We start from the raw sequence: 22,845 nt of genomic DNA, 5'->3' as shown, positions 1-22,845 counted from the left end.
ATAGGCTCAGAGGCTTTCTGTTTGTTCTTCCTGGGTTGATCAGAGGGAACCTTTACGACACTTGGCTTTTCCTGCACCTGATTCACCTTAATGGCTCTGGTGTCTTCAGCTTTGATCACGTTGGGACCTTGGGATCGATCAAGATCTTTCCAAGAATTAAAGAGCTGGGGAAGGTGAATATCCTCCGCCAGTGTAGTAATGTCTGCAAGACCACTGCTAGGTTCAGTCCCATTTTCAAGTGTCCCTAGGTCCTGACGACTCAGGCTGTTCTCTCCCAGATCAGCATTTTCAGAACCAGGCTGCTCCTCTTGGCTGAGGGGATCGGTGCAGGCCAGCGGCTGGGGAATATCAGGGATTCCTAAAGGGAGTAGTGGAGGATCTTGGTTTTCTATTGGGATCTGGTAGGCCTCCAGAGGCTTTGACAGCTTGGTTTTGATATCCTCCACGTTCTTACTCTCTGTTTGTCCCTGGCTTGGAGCTGGAGGCAGGGCCAGGAGACGCCTGGCACTCTGGACTGGAGCTGTCACTGAAATGTCCCCAAGTTCAGATGGTGGGTTACTCTCAAGTATGTGACTGTTTCTGCTACTGCAGGACTTGGGGAGTTCTTGAGTTTGTGTCACACAAAACGTCTGGCTTGGAGGTTGCAATCCCAGGGAATTTTTCATCACCAGGGAAGTCTCCATCACTACAAAGGGATCAAGGGAGAAGTCAGTCCCTGGTAAATGAGATGCTCCCCCTAAACACCAACACAGCAGTCGTGTACCTTTCAAGGGGTTCAGGGGCAAGATGGGCAAGGCATTTCTACTAACTCTTCTTAAGGATCATGGACAGTGCCCTATGCTACGAGGTAAGCGGTGACTGTTGTAATGCTTAACTGGTGATCATTTCATGTCACTGATCCTTGGCTCTCTTTGTATCTCATAGGACTGTTGTAAGTCCAATACAAAATGAGTCTTCTTTTTAAACAACTGAAATGTTTTACAAAGCCTAGCATTCTCATATAGAGTCCTTTCAATTCTCCCCACTTTCCCGAGAGGCTAAGAACACTTCACACCATGAACTAGGAGAGGGGGTAGAGCCCTTTCTGATGAAATACAGAAACAAAGACAGAGTCTTAGCCTGCTTGCTCTCTGGACAGGATCTCGGACCACAAGGTCTTAAATCCTGGTATAAATGACGGAAGTGAGGACACTTCAACTGGCACTCTCATAACAAGAGTTCTGAGACACCTTCCAAAGAGACTGTAGCAGTAGACGAGGGAAGGGAGTGCTACAGTGTGGTAGTACAGGGGGAATGCTCGGCTACAGCAGTGAAAAATGTGGTACCTATTGGTGTGCTCTCGGGGTTCTTGTACATGTAGCATAGATGACCTTTACAGTGTCCCTGCCACCTTCCCACCTGCATTAGGTGTTCTTTTTGTTTTTTTGTTTTTTTTTAATTTACGTTTATTTATTGATTGATTGATTGAACTTATTTATTCTACGTATTTATTTTTTTGGCTGCACAGGGTCTTCATTGGTGTGCACGGGCTTTCTCTAGTTGCGGCTAGCGGGGTCTACTCTTGGTTGCGGTGTGCGGGCTTCTCTTGTTGCGGAGCATGCGCTCTAGGCGCGTGGGCTTCGGTAGTTGCGGCTCACGGGCTCTAGAATGCAGGCTCAGTCGTTGTGGCACATGGGCTTAGTTGCTCCACGGCATGTGGGATCTTCCCAGACCAGGGCTCGAACCCGTGTCCCCCGCATTGCATTGGCAGGCGGATTCTTAACCACGGCGCCACCAGGGAAGCCCTAGGTGTTCTTACATAGAGTCTAAAAACAGAGGGCACTGAGCGAAGGTAGTGGTTACTAAAGGCTCAGGATCTAAATTCTACCTGTCTCTACACCCCTTCCCAGCTGTCGATTTGACCCCATTTGTGAATGCCGACCTCATTCTTCAGCTTTCTCTGCCGTTTGTATACTCACCTTGAAAACTTGTTTCTGTGATGCGTTGAGCAGACACAGGGTGGCAGATTGCAGAGGTGGAAGCTGGTGGTCGGATATTTGTGGGCTGAATCTCCTTCAGTCCCATTCCCATTTCTGGTTGCGCAGAGGCCCTACTTCCTGTGTATGACGCGGAGCCATAGGATTGCGGGCAGGAGCCAAGTTCTCCATACAGTGAAGACCCCAGTGTGCCTTGGTTATAGTAATATACCTGGCTTCCTTCCTGGTAGGGAAGTGACAGGCGGCTATGCCCCTGATTTGGAATCTGAGATGGTGCTCCCTGAGCAAGCCTGGCAGAAAGTGATGGATATAGAGGGACCATGTTATTGGCGTCTGAAGTTTTATCATACTGGGCTGCCATAAACATGGAGGAAGCAGCTGGGTGCCGGTCAGTGAGTGCCAGAGTAAAGTCTCCGAGTGAAGAGGAATTCTTTTCAGTGCTTCCTGTGATGTCCCACTCAAGAACACCTGGATAGGAAGGAGCTGAAGTGGAGATCTGGCTGTGGTCAGTAACTCCAGATAACATAGTCGTGCTGGAATGTTGGTAAAGGTAGGCACTACCCATGAGTGTCTGGAAAGAGGTACCGGTAGCCGATGCCGAACTGACGGCAGGGGCAGAGACTCTGGAGAAGTTGCAGACACTTCGTGTTAGGGAAGTTGCATTGCTCACCACAGGAAGAGAATGCTGCAGAGAATTTAGAGTTCCAAGTAGAGATGGATTTTGGAAATTTTCTGTAAGAACAAGAGGGTCATGAAAAACTCAGGGAGGTTGAGAAATTCTCACTACGTTTGAGGAACAGCATTATCTTAAGGTTCTTGCTCTCAGGACACCTCTACTATCGACCCTTCCTGAGAAACCCAAAATCAGACAGTTAATGATGGCTGTAAGGACTGAGCAGTTTTCCACTCTTCTGTATTAACTGCCTGTGCTCCCATCTTGGGCACAGATGGGCAGAAGAGCCAAGTGGTATGGTTCAGACATTGTTCTCTAGGCTGGAAGCAACCTTCTCCCTGCCCTGTCTTTCCCTTCAGCCTGCACTCGTATTGACTTCTATGCTATTTCCTAGACTGGAAGCATTTTAGAACTAGGAGGCCCTTAGAGAACTTTCTCTTTTTTCAGTCTCATTTCACGAGTAAGGAAACTGAGGCTCAGAGAGGTCGGGTTGACTTGTTCAAGTTCTCTCATTATGTTAGTGTCATTACCAGGTTTCAGAACCTAAGTATCCTGACTTCCTTGCCAGGACTCCACTCTGAGCATGATAGTGCCAGAAAGCAGGAGAAATAGAACTTATAATATAAGCATTTTTTTTGTCCATTAGAAAACAGTACGGCCATTACCATTGTCATCTTCAGTGTCTCCCTTTGCTTGTGCAGTTCCCACGCTATTACCTAGAGTTGACGTATAGCTCAGTCCAACTGGTGAACTGAAAGAGTCATTTTTGCCCTCTTCAAGCCTGGTTTCTCATCCTACCTCAAAATGATTACCCGAAAGTGGATTTCTTAAGTGCTTTTGGAAAGAGAAAAGTTATCTGATTACTTCAGATTACTCATCTATAAAGTGGTTATAACACCACCACCAATAATAATAGCAGTAATAATTAATAGATGAATAAGCTGATCTATTGCGTATGATTTATATGGAGGAAGATACAATAAGTTCTAGAAAGACAAAGAAAAATCATGAAAAACATGTTACGTAACGAAAAAGAAATCCATAGATATTAATGAAAACTGGGGTATGTGGGCAAGTATCAAAGCCTAATGAATTTACTAACAAATGACATTCTGTACCATACATGCAATATTATGAAAGTGAATTTTGCCCACTCTATTTTAGTGAATACTATTAACCAAAAAACACGATGGAGGTGATAGAGGTGAATGAATTCCTAGCCAATGCATACAGACAGAGACGATAAATCAGTAAAAAATGCACAACAAGCAACAGAATGCAACAAATGTGAATGTATAGGTAGCCACAACATATATAGACAAGTATTTCAATGAAAACCGGTACAAAGCAGACAGCAAAATAGTAAGTGTAAAAGAGTTTCATTATTGTGCTCATTCATATTTTTACCCAGCAAGTAACAGGTATTAAGCCTAGGAGAAATATATCTTTCCATGAATATAACTCATATAATAAGCAGAAAGGAAGCTTAAAAAGTATCAAGAAGGTTTTTGTATTTATCCTAGAACTTAGAATCATCTTCCACATCCAAGAAGATGACATCCCAAGACCTCAAAAAACCATCATCCCTAGAATCCAATTAAAAAAGATTTTCAAATGTAAGAAAATCCAAAGGACTCCACAACATTGTTTTAGATAAATGTGGATGTTTGTGTTTTCTTTTTTTCTTTTGCCGCGCCGCGTGGCCCTGGCCGTGAAAGCACCGAGTCCTAAGCGCTGGACCGCCAGGGAATTCCCTAAATGGGGAATTAGAGATGTGGGGCTTGACTTTTTCTTTTTCTTCTCCGGTAGCTAAGATCTACAAGCGAACGATGGCTGTTGATCAATGTGCTCTCTGTGTTAGGAAGGAAATAACTGTAAAAATTGAAAAGCAACCTTGCCTTAGAAGCTACATATCACACAAAGGAAATAGTCCTTCTGATTCAATGTAGAAGATATCATTTAAAATGTTTAATTGGTCAAATGTCTACCTAGTTTAAAAATTAGAAAGAATAGAACACTGAAAAGCAGCCCCCTAGATAACCACTTTGGTTTCTGGTTTCTAGGAAGCATCATTTCTAAAACATACTTCTAAAATGTTTCTATTCCAAACTGTCAAGTGCCAGCTGTATTCAGAGAGGCAATAAAAGAAAGAAAACGGAGTATGACTTTTCTGATAGGCTGCCCTTCCTGGTGATCCCCTGTTCTGGCCTTACTTTCCTTCTTAGTCTGTTAATGTAAGGATTTGCTACCATCAGCTTTGTTTTGCCCTGCTCTGAGCAGATTTCCCTCTGTGCTGTTTCTGCTTTAATTTAAAATCTTTGGCTCCCGTCAACATTCCATGGCAAACTGCCTCTTTCTTGAGAGCTCCTCTATGCTTTCCCTCTTCATTCTTATATTTTTTTCCCATCTCTTGGTTCCTGTTGGCCTGTGCTAATGAAAACAATCCTAAACTTGCTTACGTTTGACTCTGTGCCTCCCTATATAGCCCAGTACTCTCCATCCTCTCTCCCTATTCTCTCTTTTCAACTAGTCGAAATACTAGTGGAGGGAGACCATTGGAGATGAAACATCTTGGTATATATCGCTAGTTTTCTGTGTCACCTGGCTTTTCTATGTTTCTGTTGAAACACTCTTTTGAGAAGTCTCTGATTTCATTTTCTACATGGGTACCCTTTAAGGCTCAATATTGGAAAAGAAGGGGATCAGAGTGATCAACCCAATGTGGTATCCTAACGTAACAGATAAGGAAAGCAGCAGGCTTTGTGAGGCAGTCAGTGATTTGTCCAAAGTCACACAGACAGTAAACGTCAAAGTCAAAACTGAAATTAGGTCTCCAGACTTGTAGTTCAATACTTTCCCTCATTATTCCACGCTATTTTGAATCTCCTCCTCAATTTAGGGGCACAAGAAATCGAACGCAAAACTTTCCAAAGTTTCTTTTCTTACCTGACATGGTCAGAGAAGAGGAGACATCAACTGCAGGTACAAGGGATGAGGAGACAACACTAGAGGATGTCTGAGTGGCTGCAGCTGAACGGCGCACGTGTCCAGTACAAAGGTCACTGGTTACTGGTCCAAACGGCTCCACGGAAACCCCAAGACCTCTACCAAGTGGTAGTAGGTTTGGTAGGAGAGTGATGTCACAAAGCAGGCAGTTGAAAGGTATGAGCTAGCCAATAGGGAGGTCCGATCCCCAACAGGAGGGCGGGCTTGGGTGAAGAGAGCGTAGGAGAGCTAAAACAACCCCTCAATTTCTGAGCTCTGGGGAGGAAATCCTAGAAGACAGATTTACCTCCCCCAGGCTCTTCCATTAGGGAAATCATTGCAACATTTCTTACAGACGTTCATTAATATAATTAACTAACAGTTACTTATATTCTACAGAGTATTCTATTTTATGTATCATATACTTAGAGCTATATAGATCTTATTTAACTAGTATCCTTAGGAAGGAAAGAGCCATGTAGTTTGAACTATTACAGTTGTAACTTGGTTAAAGAGCAGGGTGAAGTTTGTTGAGTGTACCCTGTGGAGAATGTTGTGGTCCAAGGCTCTTCTCTTTTAGTTTCTTCTCCTTGACTCCTACCTTCCTTGGGCTGGGCTAGGCTGGGGGCCAGGTTGGACTTGCGACTTAACATTTCTCTTCCGCTTTCTTTTTTTTTTTTTTTTTTTTTTTCTTCCATTATGGGCATTGCTTCTAGGACAAGCCTTGATCTTGCATTGGATGTTCCTTCCTGTCAACTTCCAGCAGCAGGAGTCTTCTTTTCAGTGCTTGATGCTTCACGAAATAGACTCTGCCCATTGGCAGCAAATACCAGAGAGCCAGGAGACAGAGCTGGTTGCAGACCTTTCCTCTTCCAGCCTTTGGTTGCAATTGTTTTGCCCATGATTTGCTAGCTCTAGTTCCTTGGGCCACACAGGTATCCTGCCATCCAGCTCTTTTTATATGTGAGAGACATTCTGAACACTGTCCCTCTTTCTTTGCACAGAAGTATATACAGTGTGGCAGTTACCGTAATCTCCTCCCCCTTGCAAACAGCCCCTCTAGAATCTCGGACCTCTAGGACTCTCTGTCTTGCATGCTTGGGTGCAAGGCCAAGCACAATGAAGAGGAGAATAATTAGAGAAAGAGGAGGACATTGGTGGAGAACTGGGAGCAGGTAAGGTGAAAGGGCACCGGAGAAAAGAGATGCATGTAGGTTTTTTGGTTTCTGTGGGAAACAAGTTGACACACTTGGGCCTCATTTTGTATTAACAGAACAGAGAGTTGTAGATATAAGTAGCTAGATCGTGCAGCAACTGCCATGAAGTCTGTACACTGAAGAGAACAGTCTCACATCTAGTTTTCATTTTGTTTTATGTCATATTACCTTATTTATAGCATTCACTGGTATGTTTGTAGAACGCAGATGTTTTCAAATGCTCTGGTTTTGTCTACATGGTTATTTCCTTGTCCTATTTGTAAGGAATCCAACATTGTAAGACATATTGCATGTTTTTCTCTTGACGATTGTTTACCTTGAAGCGTCATGAACTAACTTGAGCTGTTGGATTTTGTGGAGAAACTTTAAAAAGGGTCTGTGAAAAAGGCATTGTGGTGAGTCGCATTATGCACCCGAGCGTAAGGAGCAGATATCTGCCACCAGCCCAGCTTGGCCTGGATTGCCTCTGTGTTAGTTCCCCTGGTTAGTGCTTTTCTCCCTAACCACTCTTGTGACTGTGATAATGTGAGTTAAGGGCTGAGTTGCTAGTGATTTATGTGTGAGGTAGGCTGGTTTGAGGGAGGAAATCTATGGACCTAGTCATTTTCCTTGGTGGTAAGCTTTCAGGGGTGCAAAGATCGATCTTCCTGGGGACTTTTCTGGTACCAGGAAGATATCGCATAGATGGGACCTCCAAAGACACACATTTAATTTTTAGGCCTGTTGTTCCTATTATGAGATGTGAGTTTCTTCACTGATGGGGATGCTGCTTATCTGAGAAGAAACTGTGAAAGGTGGTGTAGTATAGAGGTGTGGCTTAAGCTTTTAAGTTTTCTTCAAGGTTTTTCCCCTAAGCTTCATACTTCAGACGGCCTACTTACATGAGACTAGTATGTGATGTCAGGCTAACAACTTCCTAAATACCTGCAAGCCAGATCAGTGTCTCTTTTCTCTATATTCCCATGGAAATCAAGGGTCCCGCCGAATTTTCCATCGAAACAGTTGATTTGTGCTGTCTCTAGGAATTCTACAGGGCGTACCGTTGCTTCCTAACCGGTGTCATTTGGGAGATCGATCCCCCTCTGTACGTTCAAATGATTAATTTTGAGACTCTGCTCATGTGTGCAGTAAACCCTTTAATTCCCTAAGACCTTCCTTTCCTCCATCTCATACCCCATGAAGCCCGCTTCAGTTTATCTCCTGAATTTCTTTGGAATCTGTCAGCTCTCCCTCAACATCCTAATACTGAACTTGCCTGTCTGTTGCGATTAGGTCCTAACTAGTGTCCATATATCTTGTTTCCCTCCAATCCATTCTTCACACAAGAAAGCTTCAAAGCAAGTTGGAACATTGCTCATAAACATCGCTCACAAACATTGTTTTGAGAATAGAAAACACACTGGTGGCCTTTAAGACTCTGCGTGCTCTAGAATCCTCTCTGCTTCTCTAGCCCCATCTTGTGCCACGTTTGCCCTCACTTTCTATGCTTCAGATACACTGAATTAACCTTAGTTCTCACTCATCTGACAGAAGTCAGTTGAGAAATTATTTTTCACTGTGATTCCTAGCATTAAGGAATTTGATGATCAGGTTTTGTATGAGGACTAAAACTAAACTGGGAAGTGGAAGAATTGAGTTTCAACTGTTTCAGTCAACACGCATGTATTAATGATACCTAAGTATTGAACACCGGGCTAGGTTTCATGAGGGATACAGAAGTTCTGGCCATCTCTGGTTTTGGGTATCCCTTATTTGTTGAGACCTTTGCGTTGTTTGGTTGCCTTTTGTCTGTTTTCCAGATGGGAAAACAGGAACAAGGGAAGTATAGGTTATTACTAGGTGGGGTTGAACAAGTGGAGCAGCAAACTGCAAAGCAGAAAGAAGAGGGACGTACTATAGAGGCATGTGATTTCCATTTTCAAGGCGCCTGCGTCCTGTGCAGGGAGACAGCCTAACATAAAATGTGCCTAACAAAAGATCTATTGACTTCTTACTAAAAATCTCCAGTTCATATAACCCAGGGGTTTATACCTTCTCCTTTAAAAGTTCTATTCCTGGGACTTCCCTGGTGGTCCAGTGGTGAAGACTCTGCGCTTCCAATGCAGCAGGCGTGGGTTCAATCCCTGGTTGGGGAGCTAAGATCCCACATGCTGCGCAGCCAAAGAAATTTTTTTCAAAAGTTATACTCCTGTGTTGTTGAATTTAGTGGTTTAGATTTTGTTTGAATGTTAAGAAGATTTCAGTTTATTTACCAGGAACAAACAAAACATAATGTAAAAATAGTTTCCCAGAAACGATTTCCATCGTTCTCTTCTTCCCTTTCTCCCGCAGACTGGTGTTTCATCTTGACAAGTTCTCTGAAGTTCTCTGTCATTCCATAGGAAAGCGGTGTGGCTTGGAGGTTGCAATCCCAGGGAATTTTTCATCAGCGGGGAAGTCTCCATCACTACAGAGGAATCAAGGGAGAAGTCAGTCCCGGGTAAGTGAGATGCTCCCCCTAAACACCAACACAGCAGTCGTGTACCTTTCAAGGGGTTCAGGGGCAAGATGGGCAAGGCATTTCTACTAACTCTTCTTAAGGATCATGGACAGTGCCCTATGCTACGAGGTAAGCGGTGACTGTTGTAATTCTTACTGGTGATCATTTCATGTCACTGATCCTTGGCTCTCTTTGTATCTCATAGGACTGTTGTGAGTCCAATACAAAATGAGTCTTCTTTTTAAAAAACTGAAATGTTTTACAAAGCCTAGCATTCTCATAGAGAGTCCTTTGAATTCTCCCCACTTTCCCGAGAGGCTAAGAACACTTCACACCATGAACTAGGAGAGGGGGTAGAGCCCTTTCTGATGAAATATAGAAACAAAGACAGAGTCTTAGCCTGCTTGCTCTCTGGACAGGATCTCGGACCACAAGGTCTTAAATCCTGGTATAAATGACGGAAGTGAGGACAGTTCAACTGGCACTCTCATAACAAGAGTTCTGAAACACCTTCCAAAGAGACTGTAGCAGTAGACGAGGGAAGGGAGTGCTACAGTGTGGTAGTACAGGGGGAATGCTCGGCTACAGCAGTGAAAAATGTGGTACCTATTGGTGTGCTCTCGGGGTTCTTGTACATGTAGCATAGATGACCTTTACAGTGTCCCTCCCACCTTCCCACCTGCATTAGGTGTTCTGTTTTTTTGTTTGTTTTTTTTTTTTTAATTTACGTTCATTGATTGATTGATTGATTGAACTTATTTATTCTACGTATTTGTTTTTTTGGCTGCACTGGGTCCTCATTGCTGTGCACGGGCTTTCTCTAGTTGCGGCTAGCGGGGTCTACTCTTGGTTGCGGTGTGCGGGCTTCTCATCGCGGTGGCCTCTCTTGTTGCGGAGCATGGGCTGTAGGCGCGTGGGCTTCGGTAGTTGCGGCTCACGGGCTCTGGAATGCAGGCTCAGTCGTTGTGGCACATGCGCTTAGTTGCTGCACGGCATGTGGGATCTTCGCAGACCGGGGCTCGAAGCCGTGTCCCCTGCATTGGCAGGCGCCACCAGGGAAGCCCTAGCTGTTCTTATATAGAGTCTAAAAACAGAGAGCACTGAGAGAAGGTAGTGGTTATTAAAGGCTCAGGATCTAAATTCTACCTGTCTCTACACCCCTTCCCAGCTGTCGATTTGACCCCGTTTGTGAATGCCGACCTCATTCTTCAACTTTCTCTGCCGTTTGTATACTCACCTTGAAAACTTGTTTCTGTGATGCGTTGAGCAGACACAGGGTGGCAGATTGCAGAGGTGGAAGCTGGTGGTCGGATATTTGCGGGCTGAATCTCCTTCAGTCCCATTCCCATTTCTGGTTGCGCAGAGGCCCTACTTCCTGTGTATGACGCGGAGCCATAGGATTGCGGGCAGGAGCCAAGTTCTCCATACAGTGAAGACCCCAGTGTGCCTTGGTTATAGTAATATACCTGGCTTCCTTCCTGGTAGGGAAGTGACAGGCGGCTATGCTCCTGATTTGGAATCTGAGATGGTGTTACCTAAGCAAGCCTGGCAGTAAGTGATGGATATAGAGGGACCATGTTATTGGCATCTGAAGTTTTATCATACTGGGCTGCCATAAACATGGAGGAAGCAGCTGGGTGCCGGTCAGTGAGTGCCAGAGTAAAGTCTCCGAGTGAAGAGGAATTCTTTTCAGTGCTTCCTGTGATGTCCCACTCAAGAACAGCTAGATAGGAAGGAGCTGAAGTGGAGATCTGGCTGTGGTCAGTAACTCCAGGTAACATAGTCGTGCTAGAATGTTGGTAAAGGTAGGCACTACCCATGAGTGTCTGGAAAGAGGTACCGGTAGCCGATGCCGAACTGACGGCAGGAGCAGGGACTCTGGAGAAGTTGCAGACGCTTCGTGTTAGGGAAGTTGCATTGCTACAACAGATTTTTAAGCAACAGAGCAATCCAGCCAAGTTTATATTTTAGAGAGAGAACATCTTCCATATGGAGGATCAGTTGAAATAGAAGAGATTGTTAGAATTGTAGGGTGGTAGTAATCCAGGCAGGAGATGACGAATGCCAGACACCACCTAGTCACAGACATAGCTTTTGCAGCGATCAGCTACATGTTGTTGTTTTTTATTTACTCTCTCATATAATTTTTTTTAAGTCCTGGACCACAAAATACTGTGGCATAGTTGGAAAAATCTGAGACTCGATTCTAGTCTTTTTTCTGTTTGCCTGCTGTGCAGCTTGGGCTTACGTCTCGAGCCTTACTTTTTCATTGTGAAATAAGAACAGTGCTACTTAACCCGAGAACTCCACAGGCACATAAACCCGTGGCGTGTGAGGAGCAGTGAAGGAGAGAAGGAATGGAAGTGCTTTGGGGGACCCCAAGAGCCCTTCAGAAACCGTTTGTTCTTTTTATTATTGAGCATTAAAAGTGAAGGCATTCCATTTGTTTCACTCAGAAACAAATTCTGTTCTTCTGATAGCCTGTTTTTTTTTTCCACTCCCTTTTTCTGTAGTCAGATCAGTTCCTGATGGGCATTCTCCAGTCCACACTATTGCATCTGATTGGAGGCTATGCAAAATTTCCCAGAGACAATGAATTTTGACTGTATAGTAGTTAATTCTTTATAGTATGTTCCTGCAAAAACACTCTTTTCTTCAGAGTTTTTCCTTTTCAGGATAGTGGTAGTGTTGTGGTAACTAATAAAGGCTACTCTTGAGAAAATTGTCTAACTTGTTTTTAGTGTATCTACTTCGCTTACTTAATTCCATATTCCCTGTTTTCTAGACAGACTTCTTGGTGTCCACTGTACCCATGGTTTCAACAGGACTGGCTACCTCATGTGCAGGTGAGTTGCCAACCCCAAGAGGCAGAGCATGTTTAAATTGTTCTGTTTACAATAGTAATGTAAGCTAATGTAAGCTGAATGCAAAAAATGCAGTCAGAGAAGTGTATGAAGTGGAAGGCAATTTTGCCCCCTACTCAGATGTTACCACCAGTAATAATTTAGCACATATTTTTTCAGACGTAAAAAATGCAGATATAAGCATATACAATGGTCCCTTGGTATCTGCAGGGGGATTGGTTTTAGGACTCCCCATGGATCCGAAAATCCTCGGATGCTCAAGTCCCGTATGTAAAATGGTGTAGTACAGTCGGGCTTCCATATCTGCAGGTTATGGAACCGTTGGATATACAGAACTGACTGTACATGTGATTTAATGGTATAGTGTTTTAGACATTCTGGTTTATAATTTAATATATGGAGGACATCTTCCTCTGACAATATTTGGAGACCTCATTCTTATTTATTTATTATTCTTTTTTTTCCTCCAAATTTGCTTTATGTAGTTGGATATAAATAAATGAGCACAAACTTAAGCAAGATACATGTAACAATTTAATAGAACCTGATACTCTAATTCTTTCAGTGTTTCTCCAACTCATCATGGGGCTCGTAAGAAAAGTAACCAACATGGATACTACTACAGTTGAATGTCAAATCTTTAAGTGCTTATGACATACTAAATCCTTGTATAATGCACTTATGAAGAACCCTTCAAGGGACTTGTGTTTTGTATGTAGCAAAAAGTGTTAAGAGTCAAATATTCAACTCAATATAAAATAATAAGAAACACTTCTGATTTGTTAGGTTGAGATTGCTTCTCCTTTTACTAATGAATGATTTTTTTAGCTGTAATATCACTGAGCTGAACAAATATGTCACCTTGGAGTACATAAGGAAAAATAAACACATGCTAAATGGGTAAAACATTACAACTACATCTTTACTAGACCATCTCTACTAACGCTTCAGAAGCTTAGAGATTCAGAGTGTTCTTACGTTATGTGCAAGAAAAATAGAAAGAGAGAAATTCCTTCTTTTTTGAGATCACAGCTGTGAAGTCGTGATTATACAGATTCTTCATTTGTGTGCGAAACATGAAACACATTTCTCTAAATTCTCCCTGCTTAGAATTGTCAGTCAACTAGCAGGACTTTCCTTCCAAGAAACAGAGACTGAGATGTGTTTTATATAACTTCAATAACCTCAGCACTACCGTAAGAAGACATGCAGTATCCTTTTGCTGTGCTTCAAGACAACAGGGAAGGAGGTCACAGGAAAGAATAAATCAAAATTGTTACAACTGAGAAACTTTTCTCAGTTTAACCATGGTGCCACTTTCATTTTTACATAAGCATGGTGGCATAAGTCAAGCTCCATACATCAGAATTCTTAATATTTAAAATTTACCTTGACTTTTAATTATCACCATGTTAACCACCAAAATAATTTGACGAAACTCATAAGAAAGGGTAATGTTAAACCCCACTTTACTAGAGTTAGTTTCTGGACACATTAGCTCATTTTTTTTATAGAAGAGGGACAGTGAATCTCAGTTTGCCTACAAGCTAGGAGATCACTTTGAATTCTGCATTTCTTAACTGCAAACAGATACAGCACTTGTAACAGGTTATAACTGGTTTTCAGCTGGTTTTCAAGCACAGAGCCAGCCCCAACAGTAATAGTACACTATTTAAAAAGACCTAAGGCAATGAATTCCATTTCCAGTGGAAAGAAAGAATCGTATGGTCTTGGACAAACAATTCTGATGGTTCACTTAACAGTCACTTAGTAGTTCTTCCTTGCTCATAGAACTTTATGACTTTTTTGAGGAGTGAAGCATTCAGCTTGAGTGGATAAATCCTTGTTAGGCTAAGACAATCATTATCATATCCCTCTTTGCCATGAATTGTCTTATGAATGGTCATATCAGTCTGTTTTGGCAAATGAGTAATTAAGGGAAGGCTGTTATTGTGCTTATGAGAATGATATTTTTCTCTGACAAAAGATAAATAGGCATTAGGAAAATGACCATTTGGGCTCTTTTTCTGCTTCCTCCTTGTTTTGTGAGAATATGATATTTGGTTTTACAGCAGCCATCTTGTGACCCTGAGATGATCATATGCCAATAATGACAAATGGTAGATTAGAAAGAACCAGCAAAGACAGAAAACAGCAACATCAGTAGTAACAACAATCACAGCAAAAGAACAATGGGACCTTAACTTGTAGAGTTCCTATAAAGTAAAAAATAAGTGCTCTATGTTTATTCTAAAACAAAAAAAGAACTATGCAAACCAGCTTAAAACTCCTTTTTTTGTGCCAGTGTTCTAAAATGTGGCTTTTAATAAAACCTTGACCCAAATGCCAGCAACTTCAGAAAAGAATTTGGGTAGGGGGAAGAAGAAAGTTATCTCACTTAGGAAAAACAACCACTATCTTTATCCTAATCTTTGACACACAATTGAAACATATATAGCTGCTGTAACACTTTACACAATTCCTATGTACTGGAGGAATAACAAGATCTAAATAACAATTATATTTTTCAACACGGGGTGAAGGCTTTACATAAAAATACCATCCTACTTTTTCCCCCTAAATTTCTAAAATATCACGTGCTTTTCCCCAACATCTGCAGCCGTTCAGGAATTTTTAGGAAACTTTCATGCATGATCTTAATTCCTAATCCCTGGCTCTTTGGGCTCAACGACAAAAGATCAAAACCACCAAAAATGATGGTTCACTTGAAGTCAGGTGAGAGACACTGGCTCAGTTAGTCTCGTAGGACAAAAGCAGTGCTGCATCAACTGTCTCCATGCAGGAGGGGCACGTGAAGGATCTCATCAGCCAGTCATCTGTACAGCCCAGGTGATCTGCATACACAGCAGAAATCAAATTGGGTTCTCATAAACAAAGTGCATCATACAGATCACACACTCCCCGATCTGTTTTTTAAATATTTGTTTTATTTTATTTATTCATTTATTTGGTTGCGCCGGGTCTTAATTGCAGTCGGTGGGCTCCTTAGTTGTGGCATGCAAACTCTTAGTTGCGGCATGGATGTGGGATCTAGTTCCCTGACCAGGGAACGAACCCGGGCCCCCTGCATTGGGAGTGTGGAGTCTTTAGCCGCTGCACCACCAGGGAAGTCCCCCGGATCCTTTTTTCTGATCCGTTTCTTCCAGGGTCATAAACTCCTTCAGGCTGATGCTGTATGAGGCCTATTCTTTGAGCTATCCTAATTTGCTCCTCTCAGCTGAGGTGCTAGGCGAGTCTGACTAGGTGTTGGATGAGAGACCAAAACTGGAACTTGATCCAGATATGGCAGCAGCAGCTCCTGATCCAGCTCCGTCCCCTTGCCAAAGCTAGCCCAGTCGGACTGAGACTTGTGAGGCAGGGAGATGTCATCCGAAGTGGGGGACTTAAGGCAGTTCCCCATCTTCCGGGACTTGAGTGTGTGATCTGTGTGCTGTTTTGACAGTCTCCCAACCTCATTCTTTTTTTTTTTTTTTTTTTTTTTAATTAATTAGTTTATTTATTTATTTATTTTTGAATTTTTAAAATTTATTTATTTTTTATACAGCAGGTTCTTATTAGTTATCTGTTTTATACATATTAGTGTATATATGTCAATCCCAATCTCCCAATTCATCTCACCACCACCGGCCCCCGCCCTGCCCCGCTTTCCCCCCTTGATGTCCATACGTTTGTTCTCTACATCTGTGTCTCTATTTCTGCCTTGCAAACCGGTTCTTCTGTACCACTTTTCTAGATTCCACATATATGCATTAATATATAATATTTGTTTTTCTCTTTCTGACTTACTTCACTCTGTATGACAGTCTCTAGGTCCATCCACGTCTCTACAAATGACCCAAGTTCGTTCTTTTTTATCGCTGAGTAATATTCCATTGTATATGCGTACCACATCTTCTTTGTCCGTGCATCTGTCGATGGGCGTTTAGGTTGCTTCCGTGACCTAGCTATTGCGAATAGTGCTGCAGTGAACATTGGGGTGCATATGTCTTTTTGAATTATGGTTTTCTCTGGGTATATGCCCAGTAGTGGGATTGCTGGGTCATATGGTAATTCTATTTTTAGTTTTTAAGGAACCTGCATACTGTTCTCCATAGTGGCTGTATCAGTTTACATTCCCACCAGCAGTGCAAGAGGGTTCCCTTTCCTCACATCCTCTCCAGCATTTGCTGTTTGTAGATTCTCTGATGATGCCCATTCTAAGCGGTGTGAGGTGATACCTCATTGTAGTTTTGATTTGCATTTCTTTAATAATTAGTGATGTTGAGCAGCTTTTCGTGTGCCTCTTGGCCATCTGTATGTCTTCTTTGGAGAAATGTCTATTTAGGTCTTCTGCCCATTTTTTGATTGGGTTGTTTGTGTTTTTAATAGTGAGCTGCATGACCTATTTATATATTTTGGAGATTAATCCTTTGTCTGTTGATTGGTTTATTTATTATTTTTTTAAGGCTGCATTGTTCCTTTGCTTACTGATGAACATGTACAAGTCAGAAGTTTTTGATATTATAAAACGTCAAAGTAATGAACATTCCTGTGTGAACATCTTTGAATATATATGCTTTGTCTCAGTTAACTTCACTCAGAATGGGACTTCTGCATCAAGGAGTTTATGCCCTTATGCTTTTTGTGGGTGTTGCTACACTGTACCAATGTATGCTTGTTCGTGCAGGAAATACTTATTGAGCATCTGTTATGTTTAAGCACTGTGCTGGGTGCTAGCAAAAAGACTTGAGAAATTTTGTGAGTGAGGAGACTTGACCTGCCCTTTGTGAATTCTAGCAGTCCAGAGAGGGAATAGATATTCAAGTATCACACTCTGCATGTAGAATTACAACTCTGACAAGTGCCAAGGAGAGGGACATGGTACCATGAGAGCATATTTTAGGGAGGATTTGATCTCATCATGGAGATTAGAGAAGGTTTAGGGATGTTTCAGCTGATATCTGAAGGATGAGTAGGTATTAACCCGATAGGGACGTTGGGGAGAGATTTCTGAGCATAAGGAATAGCAAAAGACCCTATAAGAGGAAAGCATATGCTGTGTTGGAGGAACTGGCCAGGAAGGTGGGGCCGTTGGGGGAGCATGTCATTATAATGGAGCTGCAAGTGTGGGTAGGAGCTCGATCGTGCAGGCTTATGTTTAAGGTTTCAGACTTGAAGAGTAATAGAAAACCATTGAACTTTTTTTTGTTGAAGGTGAGTGTGTGGAACATACCCAGTTGCATTTTCAACCTATCGTCTTGCTACCGAGTGGAGAATACACTGCAGGGAGAAAGAGTGGAAGCGAGGAAACAAGTTAGGAGACTTGTGTAGAAATTGGGCATAATGGTGGCTTGGACCAGGGTATGGTGGTCATTTTGGTGGAAAGATGTGGACAGATTCTAGAGGTATGTAGGCAGTATCATTGTCAGCACTGGTGGTGGGTTGAGGATGAGGGTGAGGGAGAAATAGCTGTCAGTGATGGTGATGCCTAAGTTTCTGGCTCCTATGGTTGGTTAGATGGGGTTTTTTTAGATATGATGTTAATATTTGTCCTAATTTGTCTTTTGTTATTTGTTGGTTCTTGATGAATACTCTGTCATATTAAGTCTCCTGTTTTTAGTGTACAAAGCATTTTGACCGAAACTGACCCGTTGTATGTTATCAGATAACTTTTTAACATCTGCCAGTTTGGTCCTGTATTTTATTCTCTTTCATTTATTAATTAAATTGTTGTATTAATGTAAATAACTATATTAATAGATTTTCTAAAGTTGCGTTATCCTTGCATCCTTGGTCCTTGGAATAAAGCCTTTTTTTTTTTTTTGGCTGTGTTGGGTCTTTGTTTCTATGCGAGCGCTTTCCCTAGTTGCGGCAAGCGGGGGCCACTGTTCATCGCGGTGGGCGGGCCTCTCACTATCGCGGCCTCTCTTGTTGCAGAGCACAGGCTCCAGACGCGCAGGCTCAGTAGTTGTGGCTCACGGACCCAGTCGCTCCGGGGCATGTGCGATCTTCCCAGACCAGAGCTCGAATCCGTGTCCCGTGCATTGGCAGGCAGATTCTCAACACTGCGCCACCAGGGAAACTCCGGAATAAAGCCTTTTTGTAGTCATGGTATATATCATTCTTTAATAATTATTGATTAGATATGCTGATATTTTCTTAGGATTTTTCTATCTATATTTGTAAAGCACAATTGGACCCTTTTTTGTAAAAACTTGATTTTCTTTCCTTTTTATTTACAAATGACTCGAATTTTGTTGTTTTGTAGATATTTGATTGATGTAGAAGGCATGTGGCCAGATGATGCAATTGAATGTAAGTATAAGGGTTGTCACTACTTTTCCCTTGTTATAAAATTTGAAGGGAGAAATGTAAGGGAATTTCTCAAATTTTGGAAAAATAGAAAAGTCTGTAATTCATTTGTTCTGATATACGATAACCTTTTACCAAAAGTTTATAAAGGGATGTATCTGGAAATAGCAAGATATAATAGCCTGAATAATTAGTCAGTGGATTTCAGCATTTTTTTTCTTTTTTAAATTTATTTAATTAATTAATTTACTTTTGATATTATATCCACTGCCCCACCAAGGAAGTCCCTTTTTCTTCCTTCCTTCCTTCCTTCCTCCCTTCCTTCCTTCCTTCCTTTAAAGCTCCAAGTCATTTAAAATACATGACTTCTCACTAAAAATCTCCAGTTCATGTAACCAAGGGGTTTATAACTTCTCCTTTAAAAGTTATATTCCTGGGACTTCCCTGGTCGTCCAGTGGTGAAGACTCTGCGCTTCCAATGCAGCAGGCCTGGGTTCAGTCCCTAGTTGGGGAGCTAAGATCCCACGTGCTACGCAGCCAAAGAAATTTTTTTTAAAAGTTATATTCCTGTATTATTGAATTTAGTGGTTTAGTTTTTTTTTTAATGTTTAGAAGATTTCAGTTTCTTTACCAGGAACAAACAAAACGTAATGTAAAACTAGTTTTCCAGAAACGATTTCCATCATTCTCTTCTTCCCTTTCTCCTGCAGACTGGTGTTTTATCTTTACAAGTTCTCCATCATTCCATAAGAAAGCTGCTCGTCTTCTGGTTTCATAAGAGATGGTGAACAGTGGTAAAATATCGAGTTGACCGAAATTTCTAGAGTACACTTCAGGGAGCGAATGATGGGGTGGAATGTTGGGGCAGAGTGAGAGATACAGATTCTGGTGAGACTGAGAGTCATGCACAAAAATTACTGGGCTGTGGTGAAGGGAGAACAAAACTAAATCAGGTTCCTGCTGGTGGACAGGAAGCCAAAATGAAGAAGAATGGTGCGTAGCTGGGCAGTGTAATTAGGCCCCTAAGTGCTGTGTCTTCTGATAGTAATTATGAACAGAAACCAAATAATAGTTACTAATAACATGGAGGTGACCAATCCTTGAGAGCTGAGGCAGAGAGAAGGAAAGATGGCATTATGCCTTGTCTCTGGTTCCTTGAGTTTCCCAGGCTGGTTTGTGACCAATCTTGGGTGAAATCATAACTAAGTCATTTCTGCTAAGGTGATCAGCTTTCGTGGGGTCCTTTCTCTGCACTCTGTCCAATGATAAAGCCCACTGGTTTATGCCTCCTGGAAAACAGTTATTCCAAAGCAGTATAAGTGAAGCATTGATGAAACAGCCATGAAGAACATGTTTCCACATGGCCTCGCACCACCTTTTCAAAGTGCTGTAAAACTTTTTTCACCCAAAAATCAGTAACAGAAAAGGATTGGGATCAAATCCCGTACAGAGGTAGTGTAAGAAAAAAGAGAATAAGGAGCAGAATAGCATGTCTTCAGACAATAAAATCAAGTTGGAAAAGACAGGTCCACAAAACAGATCAAAACTGTAACCTATTATTTCAAAGTAGGCTAAAAGACGTTAGGAAAAACAATGCGAAAGATGAAAGAACATGGATCGAGGAGGGAATGGGAAGTTATTGTTTAGTGGCTATAGAGTCTCTGTTTGGGATGGTGAAAAAGTTCTGGAAATGGTAAATGCTGATAAATGCCACCTATGGGTGTTTGGTTTTAGTTGATCTTCTTCCATGAAAGGGTTTGGAGAGATTCAGAAACTATGCTGCTGCCTCCATCTTTCTGATGTCCTGCTCAATCTTTTGACATAATTATTTTGAATTTGCACAGTGGTGATGGTTGCACAGCATTGTGAATGTATTTAATGTCACTGAATTGTATACTTGAAAATGGTTGAAATAATAAATTTTGTTTTATGTATATTTTACCATAATAAAAAAAAGATGAAAGAACAGCATAAACCAGAATTAGGTAAGATGATAGAACTCAAGACAGAATTCAAAATAAAAGAAAAAAGTTTCAGAAGTGAGGACTAAATTTAAAATAATACAAGAGTGGGGACTTCCCTGGTTGTCCAGTGGTTAAGAATCCACCTTGCAATGCAGGGGATGCAGGTTCGGTCCCTGGTTGGGGAACTGAGATCCCACATGCTGCAGGGCAACTAAGCCCGCACGCCGCAACTACTGAGCCCACGTGCTCTGGAGCCCACGCGCCACAACTGGAGAGCCCACGAGCCGCAAGGAAGAGCCCACGCACTGCAACAAAGAGCCCACGTGCTGCAACTAATACCCGACACCTCCAAAAATAAATAAGTTAATTAATTAAATAAATTAAATAAAATAATACGAGTGAATGAACATAATGGATAATGCCTTAAGAGAAACAAACAAGAAGAGGAAAAAATTTTTTTAAATCTAAAAGAAGATAAAAAGAATTTTAGAGAAATGGCAAACATAACAGATAGGCAAAAAAGAGTCAGGACAGCTCTGAAAAGAGTAAATACGTATAAGGGGCTTTCCTGGTGGTGCAGTGGTTAAGAACCCTCCTGCCAATGCAGGGGATATGGGTTCGATCCCTGGCCCAGGAAGATCCCACATGCCGTGGAGAAGCTAAGCCCGTGAGACACAACTACTGAGCCTGTGTGCCACAACTACTGAAGCCCACGCGCCTAGAGCCTGTGCTCGGCAACACGAGGAGCCACCGCAATGAGAAGCCCGCTTGCCGCAACTAGAGAAAGCCTGCGCACAGCAACAAAGACCCAAAGCAGCCAAAAATAAATAAATAAATACATTTATATATATATATATATATATATATATATATATATATATATGTATAAGAATCTGTTATACCATAAAAGTGACATTTCAAATCAGTGGGACAGATTAGTCAGTAAATTGTGATACATAAATGTTGGGGTATAAATATTTCTCTGGAAGGATCCACAGCACGGCCAAAGCAGATGTCTCTGAGGAGGGAAATGTGTGGCTGGGGAACGTGGGGAAAAGGGTCACTTTTCATTGAATACCCTTGTGTACCTTTTCTAGTGTTCTGTCATGTGAATCTATTACCTGTGAAGTTTGCCTGAGTTCAAACCCCAGTTCCCCCAATTGCTAGCTCTTAATCTTGGGCAAACTCTTCACACTCTCCAAGCCTCTTTATCTGTGAAGTAAGGTCAGTAACTTAGCCTGGTGCTGCCTGGCACAGAATAAACTCTCAAAAAATGGACATTATTAGTGAAAAAAGCCCAAATGCCCATCAGTGGATGAATGGATTTTTAAAATGTGGTGTATATGTGAAATATTATACAGCCATAAAAAGGAATGAAGTACTAACACATGCTACAACATGGACGAACTTGAAAACATTATGCTAAGTGAAAGAAGCCAGAGACAGCGGTCACATTTGTATTATTTCATGAAATGTCCAGAAAAGGCAAAAACCATAGCGACAGAAAGCAAATTAATGGTTGCCAGGACTGAAGGAAGAGGGGATGAAGAGTGCCTGCTGATGCTTAAGGGGGCTTCTTTTTGGGGTGATGAAAACGTGATGGGTTAGATGCCGGTGATGGTTGCATAGGCTTGTGGATGTACTAAATGACACTGAATTTGCAGTTTCAGAAGGTGAATTTTATGGCATGTGAATGACATCTCAAAAAAATAATTTTGAAAATGAAAATTGCCCGTTTTCCCATAGTCACTATCCACTGTCTCCATCTCTCCCTTCTCCCCACTGCATTCCTTTTCACGCCCACCCCTGCCGCTCTCTCCCATCGTCACTCCCTCGAGCTGCCCCACGAGGCCTCCCAGGGAGCCTCTGAACCCCTGGGCGCCTGCGTCCTGTGGCTGTTGGAGCTGCTGCCCAGTGCGCGTGCCCCCACCACTCTCACCCGTGAGAGTGGACGCTTCCGTCGGATTTTTTCTCATGCGTTTCAGTTGATGGTGATGTTTACAAAAGGCGGCACGTGCCCTGCTCAATGGAGGAAGCCCCTCAAGTTAATATTTAGGTGCGTGCAGAAGTTTGATCTCGTCCACCAGTAACCTCAGGATGCTGTGCTCTGAAAGCCAGGTTGGCCGCCTACGGGCATCTGCAAATACAGAGGACTTCAGAGGCATTTGGGCCTCAAGTTGAGTCCTTGTACCTCCACATGGGATGTGACCTCAGCCCTTTGCTGCACCTCTGTAAGTGAAGTGGCACAGGAATACCGGCCTTGCCCGTCGTTGCCAAGGTTAACTGAATAGTGCATTCGCTCCCCTCGTGCTTAGGTGTTGAGTACATCGTGATTTACATACCAGGCCCTATTCGTGGGCCTCCTGATGCAGCAG

General features: G+C 42.3%; 1 long non-coding RNA gene and 1 pseudogene across 19 annotated transcripts in view; one reads left to right on the top strand and one right to left on the bottom strand.

Moving 5' to 3' along the window:
* LOC309654271 overlaps positions 1-20,440 on the top strand; it is a 48,590-nt gene extending 28,150 nt beyond the window's left edge. For 2 of the 18 annotated variants that reach the window (XR_014260087.1, XR_014260090.1), the window contains exons 2-6: positions 9,183-9,330; positions 12,116-12,176; positions 18,132-18,305; positions 18,463-18,509; positions 19,217-20,440. This is a non-coding gene — a long non-coding RNA (uncharacterized lncRNA). Of the gene's footprint in view, positions 1-636; positions 719-832; positions 848-2,466; positions 2,482-9,182; positions 9,331-9,444; positions 9,460-10,990; positions 11,105-11,177; positions 12,177-13,612; positions 13,646-17,565; positions 18,306-18,462; positions 18,510-19,216 lie in introns of those variants that run through there. The other 16 variants (XR_014260094.1, XR_014260095.1, XR_014260089.1 and 13 more) reach the window with 16 other exon arrangements.
* LOC309654270 (RING finger protein 11-like) lies at positions 13,356-17,393 on the bottom strand (annotated as a pseudogene). Its single transcript has 3 exons — positions 15,336-17,393; positions 13,612-15,121; positions 13,356-13,476 (listed from the first exon to the last, which is right to left on the bottom strand). The product of its transcript is annotated as an RING finger protein 11-like (transcript).
* Positions 20,441-22,845: the final 2,405 nt, after the last annotated feature.

Source organism: Balaenoptera physalus (assembly GCF_965194825.1).
Source record: "Balaenoptera physalus genome assembly, contig: HAP1_SCAFFOLD_2450, whole genome shotgun sequence".
In the NCBI taxonomy this organism is placed as follows: Eukaryota; Metazoa; Chordata; class Mammalia; order Artiodactyla; family Balaenopteridae; genus Balaenoptera; species Balaenoptera physalus.
Note: the sequence above shows the minus strand (reverse complement) of the source record. Positions and strands in the feature narration are given on the sequence as shown.